The 17,186-nt window shown below is 39.0% G+C and overlaps 1 long non-coding RNA gene across 1 annotated transcript; it reads right to left on the bottom strand.

The window, feature by feature from the left end:
- Window positions 1-4,462: 4,462 nt before the first annotated feature.
- On the bottom strand, window positions 4,463-13,595 carry LOC137073266 (uncharacterized). The gene is made up of 3 exons (XR_010904760.1): window positions 13,480-13,595; window positions 12,579-12,687; window positions 4,463-5,303 (listed from the first exon to the last, which is right to left on the bottom strand). It is a non-coding gene; the product is annotated as an uncharacterized lncRNA (long non-coding RNA).
- Window positions 13,596-17,186: the final 3,591 nt, after the last annotated feature.

The raw sequence follows: 17,186 nt of genomic DNA, 5'->3' as shown, positions 1-17,186 counted from the left end.
CATGAACAAAACGCATGAAGCAGAACTGGCCCACATCTGGCCCAGATAGCAAAATTGCTCTGGCCCAGATCCGGCCCACACTTTACACTTTCATCTGGCCCACTACCCGCGTGGAATGATGGCACTTGGGCGGTCCGCTCCCGTTTGCCAGATTTAGGCCGCAATCAAGCCATAGCAACGCCGCATGTCAGCCATGAACAAACCGCATGAAGCAGAACTGGCCCACATCTGGCCCAGATAGCAAAATTGCTCTGGCCCAAATCCGGCCCACACTTGACACTTTCATCTGGCCCACTACCCGCGTGGAATGATGGCACTTGGGCGGTCCACTCCCGTTTGTCAGATTTAAGCCACAATCAAGCCAGAGCAACGCCACATGTCAGCCATGAACAAAACGCATGAAGCAGAACTGGCCCACATCTGGGCAACAGTTCATTTGAATTCTGGCCCAGATCCGGCCCAGATTTAATACCTTGCTTTGGCCCACATACCACGTGGAATGATGGCACTTGGGTGGTCCGCTCCTGTTTGCCAGATCTAGGCCACAATCAAGCCATAGCAACGCCACATGTCAGCCATGAACAAAACGCATGAAGCAGAAATGGCCCACATCTGGGCAACAGTTTATTTTAATTTTGGCCCAGGTCCGGCCCATATCTAATACCTTGCTCTGGCCCACATACCGCGTGAAATGATGGCACTTGAGTGGTCCACTTTTGTTTCCCAGATTTGGGCCAAATTCAAGCAATAGCAATGCCACATGTCAGCCATGAACAAAACACATGAAGCAGAAATGGCCCACATATGGCTCACAGTTAAATTTAATTCTGGCCCAGGTCCGGCCCAGATCTAATACCTTGCTTTGGCCGATATAAACCAGAACTGACCCTAATGTGGGCCACAGTTGGTCTTTTACACAATCCTCATGTGGCCCACATGCTGTTTGCCAAATCTGGTCCACAATCAGGCCATTGCACAATTCAAGTTACCTTTCTTTGTTAATGCTTTATAAAGTTTCAAAGCAGATTTAAAGGAATAAACATGAAAATAATTATTTAATTAAAGCTGCGAGCAGCGATGACGGGCCCAAGCCGGTGGCACCGCCACCCCGGTGGCATCAGCTTAACTGTGCACAGAAGGCCAATAGGCATTTAATATGGGAAAAAATAAATAAAGGGACTATGTCAAAGTTGAATTCACCTCATTAACTGCAGCAACTGGTGCTGCTATGACCAGGAACCACAACAGTTACATCTCTGAGATCAATTACATTTTATTCATTAATTTTATGTCAGATGATGTCAAATGTCAATTTCAAATGAGTGCAGTATACTGTCCAAATGCTGAAGTTGTATTATCCTTACACTTCTCTTAAAAATAAATTAAGCCAAATCACAGAGACCGCAACAATGATTTTAATATCAGTGTCAGGTAAGAGTAATATGCATGCATATAATTTATGGAAGTTTATTATAAACAGCCACTTTTATAAGATCATGTGAAATTAACTTTTTTTATCCATTTGAATTCTATCAATAAATAATTAGTTTAAAGAGGTGTCATACGTGATCTTTGCAAACACAGCACATGACCTTCTTTAAAGCCCAAGTTATAGAAAACAATTAAAAGTATTGGGATATCACTTTCAATTCTGTGCAAATATATTTTTTGCAGCTCAATTTTGTAAGTTCAGAAGACCCGTATTTAATTAAAGATATAATATATGTTTTTGTTTTTTACTTATTTTTCACAATAAAGTGATAGATATTTGTGATAGCCTATGATATGAAAGGGTTAAATTATGAAAACACAAGAGAAAAGGTGACACACACACAGAGTGAGAGAGACCCCCTACCCACACACACACACACACACACAAACACACACACACACACACACACACACACACATAGTGATCCTAAGAGAGGGAGAGTGAGGGGGGGGGGAGGGGAATGACAGACACAAAATCTAAACAGTGAGCGAACATTGTTTTTATTTCACTGTCTGAAAACACTGTTTTGCAATAACAACAATAGTTTAATCTTCAAAACAGTGTTCCCTAGGACATATCCAACCTGGTTACTAAATAAGGCTACACTTCCACCTTCTGGTTATTCTATATGCCGGTAGCTCATTGGTTATCATTTTTGTCCTTAAACATTAATCTTCTCATTTTTAAGTTACACACACCAATTACTTTTTGTTGAAAAAGACAATTAAATGTGTTTTTTCCTTTGTTAGTAATTTTTTTTTAAATATTTATATGTTTTATTAATAATTATTTGTATTAACCCAATTATTTAACTAATTATATAAAACAATATTGTCAATGCCCTACAAATAAACTGGTTTTATACATTTATTTTTTTATTCAAACCCAGAATAATATGTTTTATCCTTTAATGCAGGCCAAAGCACAGCATTGAGAGGTAATCTTTTTAGCGCACACACACACACACACACACACACACACACACACACACACACACACACACACACACACACACACACACACACACTCATGTCTGGTTCACTATCTTTCTGGGGACTCATAGACGTAATGGTTTTTATGCTGTACAAACCATATATTCTGTCCTCCTGCCCCTACCCCTAAACCTACCCATTTCACAAAACTTTCTGCATTTTTACATTTTCAAAAGAACTCATTCTGTATGATTTATAAGCTTTTGTACCCATTGGGACCTCAATTTAGGCCCCTACAGTGACATGTGTCCCCATGAGTCTGTGTGCATTCAGGTTGAAGTCCCCACCAGGCTAGAACAACACACACACACACACACACACACACACACACACACACACAGTAGTAATGCTGAAGTATGCTGCAGGCAACTCAAATCAGCTCAGCCCATCCCCCCATCCACAACACCCCCCTTCACCCCCCCACCCCTCACACACACACACACACACACACACACACACACACACACATACACACACACACACACACTCATGTCTGGTTCACTATCTTTTTCTGGGGACTCACCATAGACGTAATGGTTTTTATGCTGTACAAAACATTAATTCTGTCCTCATAGACTGCTCCTACCCCTAAACCTACCCATCACACAAAACTTTCTGCATTTTCACCTTTTCAAAGTAACTCATTCTGTCTGATTTATAAGCTTTTGTACCCATTGGGAAGTCCCCATGAGTCTGTGTGCATTCAGGTTTAAGTCCCCACCAGGCTAGAAAACCATTCACACACACACACACAGAGGCAAGGTTTTTTGCTTGAAAACTTATACAATATTGCCCTCTACTGGTCATTTAAGGGAGAGCATAAGTGTTGAAAAAAAAAAAAAAAAAAAAACAGTGTGATATAGAGAATAACCAGCAGGTGGGAGTATAGCCTTATTTATGAACCAGGCACGTGTGTTCTTATTTTGTGTTTTTTAGGCTTTTGCTACGGGAACACCGTTTGAGATATCCAATAACCGTTCGCATTTTAGCATCTTCTGTATATTTACTTCATGTTGTCCGAGTTTGGAGGAGATTGAATGAATCGCTTTTGAGGAGAAGGTAAAAACTCAGAGCTCGCTTTGCCACTTCTTGTTATCTTCCAACCAAATTATCTGACTTCCTGTTGGTCAGAGCTAATGACTGTAAATTAGAAAGTTGTCCGGCTCGAAATGTACAATATATATACCGAGTTTGGTGAATGTAGATAAAACTAACCCCCCCAGTTTGGACAAAAGTGACACACTTCCTGCTGCCAGTTGGTGGCGCTATAACTTTGACTCACAAAAGTCATATCCATGTGATCGGCCTCTTACAACGAACACACAGCTGAAGTTTCATCAAAATGAGTTAATGTATGCAAAAGTTATAACACACTTCCTGTTTCCCTTTTCTCGCCATAAATTCGTCTCCTCGCCACAGCCTAACCGTTTGAGATATCAAAAAGTTGCTCGCAATTTAGCATCCTCAGTGTCTTGAATTCATGCTGACCGAGTTTGGTGCTGATCGGGTCAATCGTCTAGGAGGAGTATCGCAAATTCCAGAGCATGCGTTTTCCGAACAACCCATAATAGCTCACTTCCTGTTGGGCTGACACATAACTTAGAGCACGAAAGTTGTTCGGCCCCATGAGCTCTATATTTGTACCGAGTTTCATACATGTGCGTGCAAGTGTGTTTGATTTATAGACCATGTTTTCAGACCCCACTTTAGGGGGCGCTGTCGAGCCCCCCTGCCACGCCCAGGTACCAGCCTCAGCCCAGCCCTGATGGCCGCAGGTTCCGATGTGTGTGCAAAGTTTCAAGAGTTTTCGAGCATGATAAGGGCCCCGAAAGTGCCCGAATAGTCGAAAAAGCTAAATTGTCCTTAGAAGAACAATAGGGCTCTGCGCCCTTTCAGGGCTTGGGCCCTAATAATCCTTAGAAGAACAATAGGGCTCTTCGCCCTTTCAGGGCTTGGGCCCTAATTATTCAAACAGCGTTAAATTCTGCAGTAAAGTCAGGTCAGTGTTGATTCAGTTCTGTTCAATAACTGTGTAAGGTTCATCAATTATGAAATCAGTTCAATTTGCTATAAAGCAGCTTTGCAGAAAACATGATGCAGCGCAGTTCAGTTCTCCTCCAATAGCATCAGTGCAATTAAATCAATATTATATAGACATTAGAAATACCATAGACATTTTGTAATTCTTGCTGCCAATGATACAAAAAAATTGTGCTTAGAAACAGTCTCTCTGACAGCGTGCACATGTCGTCAAATGAGGTGTCTTTCACTGCTTACTGCATGATGGTCCAAAATCAGTAGCAGTTGATACATTTCTACCAGTTAATCATATCTACCAGTATATAGCCCACCCCTATTGTAGAATATTAAGCGTCCCAAACTAAGCAAGCCTAAGGCGACAGTGGCAAGGAACCCAAAATCCATCAGGTGACAGAAATGGAGAAGAAAAAACCCTTGGTAGAAACCAGGCTGAGTTGGGGGACCAGTTGTCTCTGGCCAACGAACATGGTGTGAATATGATTCAGGCTGCATTACAAGTCAGACTATGGATTGCAATAATTCAGAATATTTCATCTAGATCCACCAGCTTGAAGATCAGGATACAACATGCCGACACGGAGTTTAAGCTGGCTTTAGGGGTCTGTGCAGAGGACAGAGGATCTGTGTTGATGGCTGTTAGCAAGTTCCTCACAGGGGATCCATCTCTAGGAGTTGTCTAGTTGACATGTTATCTGTTGACATTTAGGGCTGCGTTGATGTCTAGGTGCAGGTCCACCATCTGATCTGGATTTGGAACAGATCCAGCTGACAATGGTAACCTCGGGATAAGAATGAAAGATTGTTAGCAAAGAATACACCAAATAAAACCATTACTGTACCTTATCGCTGCCATATTTATATAAAAATGTGTATGTCACTTTTATGTATATAGATTATAACATCCTAAACACTAAAATTAGGGTTTTATTGACATGATTTATTATTTTGTGCAAAAAATACTGAAAATTTGGCTTCCCAAACGTTGATTTTAATCGTGTCTGGATTTACTTTCAGTGCAGAAACAACTGCTGATCCTTGTATCATTTGGTTAATTTCTACAATTCAGAAAGATCAAACAGATCTTAATATTAATCTGCACAAGCGACAATCAGGTCAGTTTTGGGAAAGATCTTGGGACATGTGGTCTTCACCTCACAGCAGGTAGGAAAAAAATCGGGATAGGACTCAGAAATCATGTTCATGGAAGTGATTATTAACGTTTAGGGGTTTAACGATACACTCGTGTCACGATTAAATATGTATCTCGATACTGAACTCCCGACACGATATGTATCCCGATACGATATGTATCCCGATAAGCCGAAATAAAGTTTTTATTTTTATTTTGTACTTTTTTATTGTTATTATATTATTTGTGTATTATTATCAGGACCCACAAATATTCCCCCATTGCATTATTATTAATTATATTTAACATTATGTTTTGTCATTGTATGATTCTATGTAATGAGATTATTAATGTAATAGTGTCACTGAAACACTATTCAAACAAAAATCCCTCACGAATTACTCGCACTTTCAATGCAGGCAGCATTGCTCATGCTCGCTATGTCCTGCTGTTCCTGCTATTAATGCAGTATAAGAATGAACCATCTAAACTGCTTTGAATAATCATACTACTAAAACTAAATGTGATCTGGTGATTTAAATTATGTTTCGCTTTCACTAAGGATTGCCGCCTTAAATGGTGTTTGCGCTTTGACTTTGGAGGAGTGCCACTTTAAATAATGTTTGCGCTCTCACTTTGAAGAGGGTCATTCCAGCAGTGCATGCATTTCAGATGATCAATGCAATCAATCACAGTTCTAATCGCAAGAAAGTGTGTCAAAATGGCCGCTCTCAAACTGTAAATGTTTAGCTCATCCAAGAATTTTACCTCACTTTCATGTTGTTTTCGCACGTCACACAATCATTTGAACGTCTGTGTTTACTACAGAATGTTCACTGTGTTAAAGCTACACTGTGTAACTTTTTTAGTTTATTCTTAGCTAAAAACACTTAGTTCTTTCAAAAATATGTGCTAATTAATGTATGTAATGTGATGTAATGCAATTCTTTCAAGTAATAAAGTATTTTCGTAAGTTTATAATATACCATTGAAAATACATACGGGTGAGGGTTCGAATGCCGGTCGCCATGTTGCTCCTCCATCTTAAAAGTACATTAGCCAAAGAGGGACATACCCGTAAATTCAAGCTTCGCCTTTCGCGTTTTAACACTCGATGGCACTCATGGACGAGGTTGAACTGGATGCCATGTTAATCTTGGACTAAATTGGCCACTGTAGGAGTTAAAACAAAATCGGAATTGAGAGGAACAGAAAATAATAATCACTGGTTGGTCAAATACCTTTACACCACTAAATGGGGGAAATTATCACACAGTGTAGCTTTAAATATTTTCACCACATAAAGCCATTGTGTCTATTCAGAAGACTTGAAGATTTCAGAAGATTTGGATTAGACCACTTGATTACTTTATTTTTTGCATCGTTTAAGTTTGAGAGTAATGGACTTTAAAATGGGTTTTTATAAAGAATATCTTCATTTGTGTTTGGAAGTTAAACGAAAAACGACATTATGGTGAGAATTATGACAGAATTTACATTTGAGGTACATTTGTAAATTTGTGTCTGGGTAAATTGTACCTTATAAATAGGCTTACTACAGCAAGTTGAGCCTTGGATAAAACAACTATATTGCAAATCATATCGTTTCCATCAACGATACATATAGTCACATTTTATTAATGCGATATAACAATTTATCATTACATCCCTATTAACGTTACTGCAGTGTGAAGCAGAGCAGTAGCGAGTGTTGTGGAGCTAAGCAAGGCTGCTGGAGTGATTGTTAATGAGATGAACAACACAAGCCTCACGAGCAGCGCGAAAAACTTTGATTATGCCATAGTCGCCGGCACTATTTCTGCTTTTCTGGTAATGAGTATGAGGTAACGCAGTTCTGTTTATCATATAACACATTTGAGTGAGTTTTAAATTATGTTATGACGTTACTCTGTGCATTCACTCAGCGGCTGCTGTGACACTTGTTAACACTACAGTCGGAGTAAAGCGCATCAGCAGAATAAAACCAGAAACCGAGGGTTAAGAGATATGAAAAACATCGTTAGGCGACGCCCTCACACGTCCCAGTTCCTTGGTTAAAATAGCATTTTTCTCACGATTTACAAATAGTTGGAAACATTTGGGATATTGAAGGTTCTCAACTGAACAAAATATGTAGTATTGGCCTAGTGGTTTTGGGATATCTTACTGCAAATGTTACATAATGCTATTTTACAAATCTAGACGCACCCTAGCGGCAGGAAATCTAATTTGCCATGAGTTTAGTCTAGCAACTCTAAATACACTTCTGAGCTGTAAAAACCAAACTCTGGTCAGGCCAAAAACATTGTGTGTAGAGCCAGTGGGTGGGGCTTAACATAATGACGGCAGAGAAGGTTCCGAGAAGGTTGGTTGTAGCGCTATCCTATCGTGTGCAGAGGTAGTTTGAAAGGCAACCGTTTATCCCGCCCCTCGGACTGAGCCCTGTCAATGGTGAGTTCCCAGAGCTAACTTCCTGATGTGGCTCTGGCATGTCAGGCTAACTTAATGCAGTTTTAAGTGAACATTTGGGGAGCAGTTGGGGAAATGATGTCTAACATTATATTAGATCTGTGAATTAGGTCTTTATATTTATGTTAATGAAACAATAAAAGAAAAAAGGTAATCACTCACTGTTCTTAACTGAACTACATTTGTAGCTTTAATAATGATCAATTCATTTGTAACAAACACACTAAAGACTAAACATTGATTTTTATTTTATTTGATTATTTGTTTTTCTTCCCTAAAAAGTTTAGATAAGTAAAACACTACAATATCTATACAGCTCTGGGAGAAAAAAAAATTAAGAGACCACTGCAATTTTTTTCTTAAATCAGCATCTCTACAAGTATCGAAGCCTACAAGTATATTCTGGCTTTACTGGCATAGGGATACAGTGAGCGTCGGGTTGCTTCCATCCTTAAAATTTTAAAGACGGCGGTTCATAAGAACAAGGTCAAGCAGCAGACATTGGGGACAACAAAGTTACAGACTGGCAGAGGGCGAAAACGACTCTACACTGACTGGAATGACCACCAACTCATTCGAATGTCACTCAACAACTATAGGATGACCTCAGGTGACCTACAAAAAGAATGGCAAAAGGCAGCTGGGGTGAAGTTCACGGCGAGGACAGTTCGAAACAGGCTCCCAGTGGACAGGGCTGAAGTTGTGGAAAGCTAGAAAAAAGCCCTTCATCAATGAGAAGCAAAGAAGAGCCAGGCTGAGGTTTGCAAGAGACCATAAGGATTGGACTGTAGAGGACTGGAGTATGGTCATCTTCTCTGATGAGTCCAATTTTCAGCTTTGTCCAACACATGGTCTTCTGATGGTTAGACGGAGACCTGGAGAGGCCTACAAGCCACAGTGTCTCACACCCACTGTGAAACTTGGTGGAGGATCGGTGATGATCTGGGAGTGCTTCAGCAATGCTTGAATTGGGCAGACTTGTCTTTGTGAAGGACGCATGAATTAAACCACGTACAAGGTTGTCCTACAGTCTAAAAAATGCTGGGTTAATAACAACCCAAGTTGGGTTGAAAATGGACAAACCCACACATTGAGTTGTTTGAAAAGGTCCATTCACTGGGTTCAAACAACCTATTTCTGGGTTTGTCCATTTTCAACCCAACTTGGGTTGTTATTAACCCAGCGTGTTTAGAGTGTAGAAGAAAACATGCTTCCTTCTGCTCTGACAATGTTCCCCAACTCTGAGGACTAGTTTTTTTGCAGTGGTCTCTTAATTTTTTTCAGAGCTGTATATACAGTCTTGTTCAAAATAATAGCAGTACAATGTGACTAACCAGAATAATCAAGGTTTTTCGTATATTTTTTTATTGCTACGTGGCAAACAAGTTACCAGTAGGTTCAGTAGATTCTCAGAAAACAAATGAGACCCAGCATTCATGATATGCACGCTCTTAAGGCTGTGCAATTGGGCAATTAGTTGAATTAGTTGAAAGGGGTGTGTTCAAAAAAATAGCAGTGTGGCATTCAATCACTGAGGTCATCAATTTTGTGAAGAAACAGGTGTGAATCAGGTGGCCCCTCTTTAAGGATGAAGCCAACACTTGTTGAACATGCATTTGAAAGCTGAGGAAAATGGGTCGTTCAAGACATTGTTCAGAAGAACAGCGTACTTTGATTAAAAAGTTGATTAGAGAGGGGAAAACCTATAAAGAGGTGCAAAAAATGATAGGCTGTTCAGCTAAAATGATCTCCAATGCCTTAAAATGGAGAGCAAAACCAGAGAGACGTGGAAGAAAACGGAAGACAACCATCAAAATGGATAGAAGAATAACCAGAATGGCAAAGGCTCAGCCAATGATCACCTCCAGGATGATCAAAGACAGTCTGGAGTTACCTGTAAGTACTGTGACAGTTAGAAGACGTCTGTGTGAAGCTAATCTATTTTCAAGAATCTCCCGCAAAGTCCCTCTGTTAAAAAAAAGGCATGTGCAGAAGAGGTTACAATTTGCCAAAGAACACATCAACTGGCCTAAAGAGAAATGGAGGAACATTTTGTGGACTGATGAGAGTAAAATTGTTCTTTTTGGGTCCAAGGGCCACAGGCAGTTTGTGAGACGACCCCCAAACTCTGAATTCAGGCCACAGTACACAGTGAAGACAGTGAAGCATGGAGGTGCAAGCATCATGATATGGGCATGTTTCTCCTACTATGGTGTTGGGCCTATTTATCGCATACCAGGGATCATGGATCAGTTTGCATATGTTAAAATACTTGAAGAGGTCCTGTTGCCCTATGCTGAAGAGGACATGCCCTTGAAACGGTTGTTTCAACAAGACAATGACCCAAAACACACTAGTAAACGGGCAAAGTCTTGGTTCCAAACCAACAAAATTAATGTTATGGAGTGGCCAGCCCAATCTCCAGACCTTAATCCAATTGAGAACTTGTGGGGTGATATCAAAAATGCTGTTTCTGAAGCAAAACCAAGAAATGTGAATGAATTGTGGAATGTTGTTAAAGAATCATGGAGTGGAATAACAGCTGAGAGGTGCCACAAGTTGGTTGACTCCATGCCACACAGATGTCAAGCAGTTTTAAAAAACTGTGGTCATACAACTAAATATTAGTTTAGTGATTCACAGGATTGCTAAATCCCAGAGAAAAAAAAATGTTTGTACAAAATAGTTTTGAGTTTGTACAGTCAAAGGTAGACACTGCTATTTTTTTGAACGCACCCCTTTCAACTAATTGCCCAATTGCACAGCCTTAAGAGCGTGCATATCATGAATGCTGGGTCTTGTTTGTTTTCTGAGAATCTACTGAACCTACTGGTAACTTGTTTGCCACGTAGTAATAAAAAATATACTAAAAACCTTGATTATTCTGGTTAGTCACATTGTACTGCTATTATTTTGAACAAGACTGTATATATATATATATATATTAGGGATGCCACAATACTCAATATAATATTGAACCGTTAGGTACGCATTCATGGTTCAATATGCGCTGGTGAATTGTGTTTTTTTTCCGGTTTTGCATTTAATTATTTATTTCCATTTCCCCCCGTTTGAAATATTCCCATAGACAGTAAAAGAAATGGACAGAGCTATCCCATTGACTTCAACGGCGGAAAAATTAGGCCAATCAGAGGCACTCACTTCCTGATGGCTGAGCGAACTGCGCAGACTCAGACTGAGCTTGAGGACGTAGATGTGACGTGAGCCTCCTGTCTGCTGTGAGTCTTCTAGTAGTTGTGGAAAGTGAAATCTGAATCACATTGTTTAAATATTTTCTCCCATTGCTTTTGGTTCTCTATGGGCTTCTCCCCATTCTTCTCCCTTGACTTTATCAGACTTTATGTCTCCACATCCCCCCGACTGCCTCATATACAGTAAAGATTGCCTGCGAGCGTCTCCTCAGGTCTATACGGTAATTTCTCAACTGTGCGACAGAGTCGCGTTGGTTATGACGCAATCGTTAGCCTATTTCTACAAAAACAGCTTCTGCGGGGCGATAGTGTAAGATACAAGGTAATGGAGCCTTTTATGCATTGTCGAGTTTCTTTAGAAATAAACAATGGACAAATGGAGTCTTTAAACGTCTCAGATGTAAAGTTATTCACTGTCAAAGTGACTCAAAAATGAAAGGAGTCAATGGGATGCTAACAGCAGGTGATGGCTTGGTTAGCAATGGTCTGATCAAGTCAAGGGAGAAGAATGGGGAGAAGCCCATAGTGAGCCAAAAGCAACGGGAGAAAATATTTAAACACCCTATGGGTGGAACGCTTTCCGAGCGCTAGATTACCCCCTTGAATATTCCTCTTTATTTATTCTGCTCTTTTTTTAATGGTTTGCCTGAGTCTATGCGCTGATTTGAGCAAATATCCAATCATATGCACTAAAGTTAAGGGTGTTTACCCGCATTTACGTTTATACTCTACATTTATTCATTCAATTTCATACTTAAATGCTACTGTACATCTCTGAGCTGCCACTGTAAATCTTTATATATATTTATTTTATTTAATACAATACACTGGGAATGTGTATACATTTTTTTTTATGTAAAGTTTTAAGTTTAAGTAAGGGTTTTCAAGTCTTTTAAGTAAAATAAAGAAAGAGTATTGCAATAAAAACCATTTTCTCCTTAACCTTTTTCTGTTCCTGTCACCCAAGAATAGAAGAGCAAAAAAAAAAAAAAAACGAACCGAACCGGAAAACCGTGGTTAAAAACCAAAGTAAGGTTATGTATTGAACCATGGACTAACTGTATTGTTGCATCCCTAAAATATATATATACAGTTTCTATTACTGTTTTTTATTGCATATTTCTTCTAATTTTTATTAACAAAGATGAAATAGATGAGATAGACCTAACAAGTGAAGTGAAGTGCAGTCCCGGATTTACTCCAAATGATTACAAACAATTAGTAAAATAGACCGTGTAAATTACTTGCGTGTCCATTTTCGTTACTCCTTTTCTCTTCTCCCTCTGTCTCACTTGCAATTTGAAGCCATCTGTTGAAGTGGGATTCTACAGCTTACTCGCTTGCTCTGTGATCCTGTTGTTTGTGTAATACAAGTAATACAACTAGTTAGTGCAGTTTAATGTCAAATTTATACATAAATGAATTTCAAATTATACATTATAATTATAACATTATAATTGGGAAAATACGTTGACCATATAGAACTGACTGCAGGTTGGTATACAGTGAGTGAAAGTGAAATCATGCTGGTCCAAGCTTTTTTTTCAGCAGAAGACAATGTGATTTTCAGTTCGAAGGACTTCTTTGTAACGTTAGTGATGGGAAGATCAGATCATTTTACTGACTTGGATCTTTAAATCATTTAGCAATCACGTCAAGTAGCGCAAACTTTGATAACAACTTCATATTTAAAATAAATAATAAAATAATGATAATAAAAACTATACATATTGCAGGCAAAATAACAAATTATGAGAAACAGATGATTCATTTAGGTTATTCTGGTAACGTTAGGCCTTGTTCATACTTTTGTCACGTGAGAGCCGCATAGAATGAAACAGACAGATATTAATATTTTATCACCATTTATTTAGCAGTTAGTAATTATCAAAAATCACGTGACAAATGTATGAAAGAGAGGTGAGCTAACGATAATCAACTTGAATTGCTAACGTTATCACTTACAAAATCCTTCAGGCAATGGCAAAAGTTTTGAATTGACAAAATAACTAATGTTTGATAGCTAACAATTGTAGCTTTCCTTAGCTAACGTTTTAATATCACATAACATGCAGTAAGTTACTCCAACTGAATATAACGAAGCAATCCCCAAAACGAAGCAATATTTTTTTTATTAAATCTTACCTTAACTTTCTTTGCCGTTTTCCACCGTCAAATCTCCAAACAATAATCCTCCTCTGCAGCTCCGTCTTTTGGGCGCCTTTTCCGCGGCTATTTTTTAAATTTAAAGGGCCGGAAATAGGAACTCGAACCAGTTGATTTTTATATATATATATATATATATATATATATATATATATATATATATATATATATATATATATATATATATATATATATATATATATATATATATATATATATATATATATATTCTAGCAAGGGATAAAAAATGTTTTTTGTAATGAAAGCATAACAAAAAAAAAGGGTTGAAAAAAGTTGGCTTCAAAATAACAATAAAATGTTCTCATAGCAGGTTTTGCTGATTTGTCATTCATTTAGCCTACTCTTAAATGCCTCAATCAATATACTGACAGTTTATTGGACAGGACATATATGATACAGATAATATTCAATATTTAAGTCAATATTTAGCAAAAATGAAAGATAAATTGAGTATTTTATTTATAATAATTTAGAATATCAGGGTCACTTGAAGCGGTTTATAAGATGACACTGCCTTACAGTTCCATACATTTACAGGTGAATGTGATTTCAACAATACTGTTTCTGGATATTTATAACATTGTTAATCCTGCATTCCAATCAACAAATCATATTTCAGTCACAAGCTTAAAGTTTATGTCAAGTTTATGTTTAAATGCAGGGTTTGGTGCTAGTTATTTACCTATCATTTCCCTCTGGGTTAGGTTAGGGTTAGGGGGTTAGGACTATGTTTCATGACAGGAATTGTGTTCCAGGATAAATATATACATATGTTGACCCAGGAATATGTCCTACTTAAAATCATGACAAAGATTTTCACATACAGCAACTCAAAATGTATCTCAGCCAAATATTCAAGTCAGGACCATTAAAAACAGTTCACAAATTTGACCTGTTGCAAACAATTCATAATCAGACACACACACGCACGCACGCACGCACGCACGCACGCACGCACGCACGCACGCACGCACGCACACACACACACACACACACACACACACACACACATATTTTCAACCTACTGTAGCTGTCTGTGTGTACACAGTATACACACAAACATGATTTTTATACTGTAAAAACTGTATATTGTATCACCCTACACTAAACCTACCCCTAAAACTTCTACCCTTCACAGAGAAATCTAAACTTTTTTTTTAAATTTCAAAAAGCATAATTTTTAATTTAGTTTTCTTCATAGAGACCAAAAACATCCCCACATGGACAAGGATTTCAAATATTGCCAGTTTTGTGTCCCCATAACAGGGTTTACCTAGACCACACACACACACACACACACACACATTGTTTTTTGTGTGAATTGTGGGGACTTTCCATAAGCGTATGGATTTTACACTGTACATTCTATCCCCCTACACTGCCCCTACCCCTAATCACAGGAAACATGCTGCAGTTTTACATTTTCAAAAAACATAGTATGTTTATGAATCCGTTTACATTGTGGGGACCGCTGGCTGGTGAGCTCAGGTTTATATTACATTGTTTGGTCCCTACAATATAATATAAACAAGTACACACACACACACACACACACACACACACACACACACACACACACACACACACACACACACACATTGCCCCTAAACCTACCCATCACAGGAAACATTCTGCATTTTTATTTTCTCAACAAAAAACAAAAAACTCATCCTGTATGATTTATAAGCATTTTGAAAAATGGGGTCATGGGTAATGTCCTCATATTTTACCCTCTCCCACATGTGTCATACCCATGTCATAATACACATTTAATCAGTGTCCTGATATTTAACAAAAACATGCCCACACACACACACAGACACACACACACACACACAATTAAAGTTATGTACTTTTTTTATCACAAGGCAGGCCAATCCACAACTGATATAGTCTTTTTGTCCAGATTAAACTGTACAATTAAGAGTTGCATCCTATCAAACATAGCCCAATTTCGTTACAAAGTATTATGCCATATTTTCAAATGTGGGCATTTTTAGCTATACATCTAAATTAACTGTAATTATATTTATGGCATATTTTCCATGTCAACTAGCCTAGAAATCTAGACACACCCTAGCGGCAGCAAATCTAATCTGCCGCGAGTGTCGTCTAGCAACTCTCAATACCCTTCTGAGCTGTAAACGCCAAACTCTGGTCAGGCCAATCACATCGTGTATAGAGTTGGTGGGCGGGGCTTAAAATAATGACGCCAGAGTTGCGTTTGCGTGCTTCTAGTAAACACAGAAACTGGCGAACGGCGGTCTTTCGAATCAGCTTTGACCGCGACTCTGGAAGACTTGGAGTTAAGGTTTTCTCTGAGAAAAGAACAAAGAACAGCACTGAAGTCATTCTTAAGAAGGGAAGATGTGTTCTGAGTTTAGCCGACCGGATACGGCGAATGTTTAATCTATCAACGAGCTCTGCTTCACCTTCGTTGCTCTGGTTGGTTGTAGCGCTATTTATCCGCCCCTCTGATTGAGCTGTCAATGATGAGTTTCCAGACCAAACATCTTGATGTGGGTCTGGCTTGTCAGGCTACATGTCAACTGTACTGTATATTTGGCAAACATGGCTGTAAATGTTATTAACTATTAACAGGCTTACACCCTGGTTAGCCAGTGCTGACTTTGCTGTACATTTACCAAATGTGGCCCAAATTTGGTGTAATGTATTCGGGCCATATTTGCTATGCCATGTCTGGGCCACTTTAGGTTCACATTCAGATTTGCCAGTGATTACTGTCCCTCACCTTTGCCAAAACTGCCCCAGATATGTTTTAACATAATTGGGCCTCATTTGCTGCACTATTTATGGGCCAGTTTAGGTTTACAGCCTGGTTAGCCAGTGCTGACTTTGCCATATATTTGCCAAATGTGGCCTAAATTTGGTGTAATGTATTCTGGCCATATTGGCTATGCCATGTCTGGGCCACTTTAGGGTCACAATCAGATTTACTGTCCCTATTGGCCAAAACTGGCCCAGATATTTTTTAATAAAACTGGGCCACATTTGCTGCATAATATGTGGGCCAGTTTAGGCTCACGCTCTGGTTAGCCAGTGCTGACTTTGGCGTACTTTTGCCAAATGTGGCCCAAAGTTGGTGTATTATGTGCAGGCCATATTTGCTATGCCATGTATGGGCCACTTCAGGTTCATATTCAGATTCACGAGGGATTACTGTCCCTCACCTTTGCCAAAACTGGCCTGGATATGTTTTTAAGATAACTGGACCATATTTGCTGCATTATATGTGGGCCAGTTTAGGTTCACACCCTGGTTAGCCAGTGCTGGCTTTGCTGTACTTTTGCCAAATGTGGCCCAAATTTGGTGTAATGTATTCGGGCCATATTTGCTATGCCATGTGTGGCCCACTTTAGGTTCATATTCAGATTTGCAAGTGATTACTATCCCTCACCTTTGCCAAAACTGGCCCAGATATGTTTTAACATAATTGGGCCTCATTTGCAGCACTTAATGTGGGCCAGTTTAGGTGTACACCCTGTTTAGCCAGGTCTGGCTTTGCCATATATTTTCCAAATCTGGCCCAAATTTGGTGTAATGTATTCGGGCCATATTTGCTATGCCATGTCTGGGCCACTTTAGGTTCATATTCAGATTTGCGAGTGATTACTATCCCTCACCTTTGCCAAAACTGGCCCAGA

Source organism: Pseudorasbora parva, chromosome 4, assembly GCF_024679245.1.
Source record: "Pseudorasbora parva isolate DD20220531a chromosome 4, ASM2467924v1, whole genome shotgun sequence".
NCBI lineage: Eukaryota > Metazoa > Chordata > Actinopteri > Cypriniformes > Gobionidae > Pseudorasbora > Pseudorasbora parva.
This window is presented reverse-complemented; position numbering and strand designations above follow the sequence as displayed.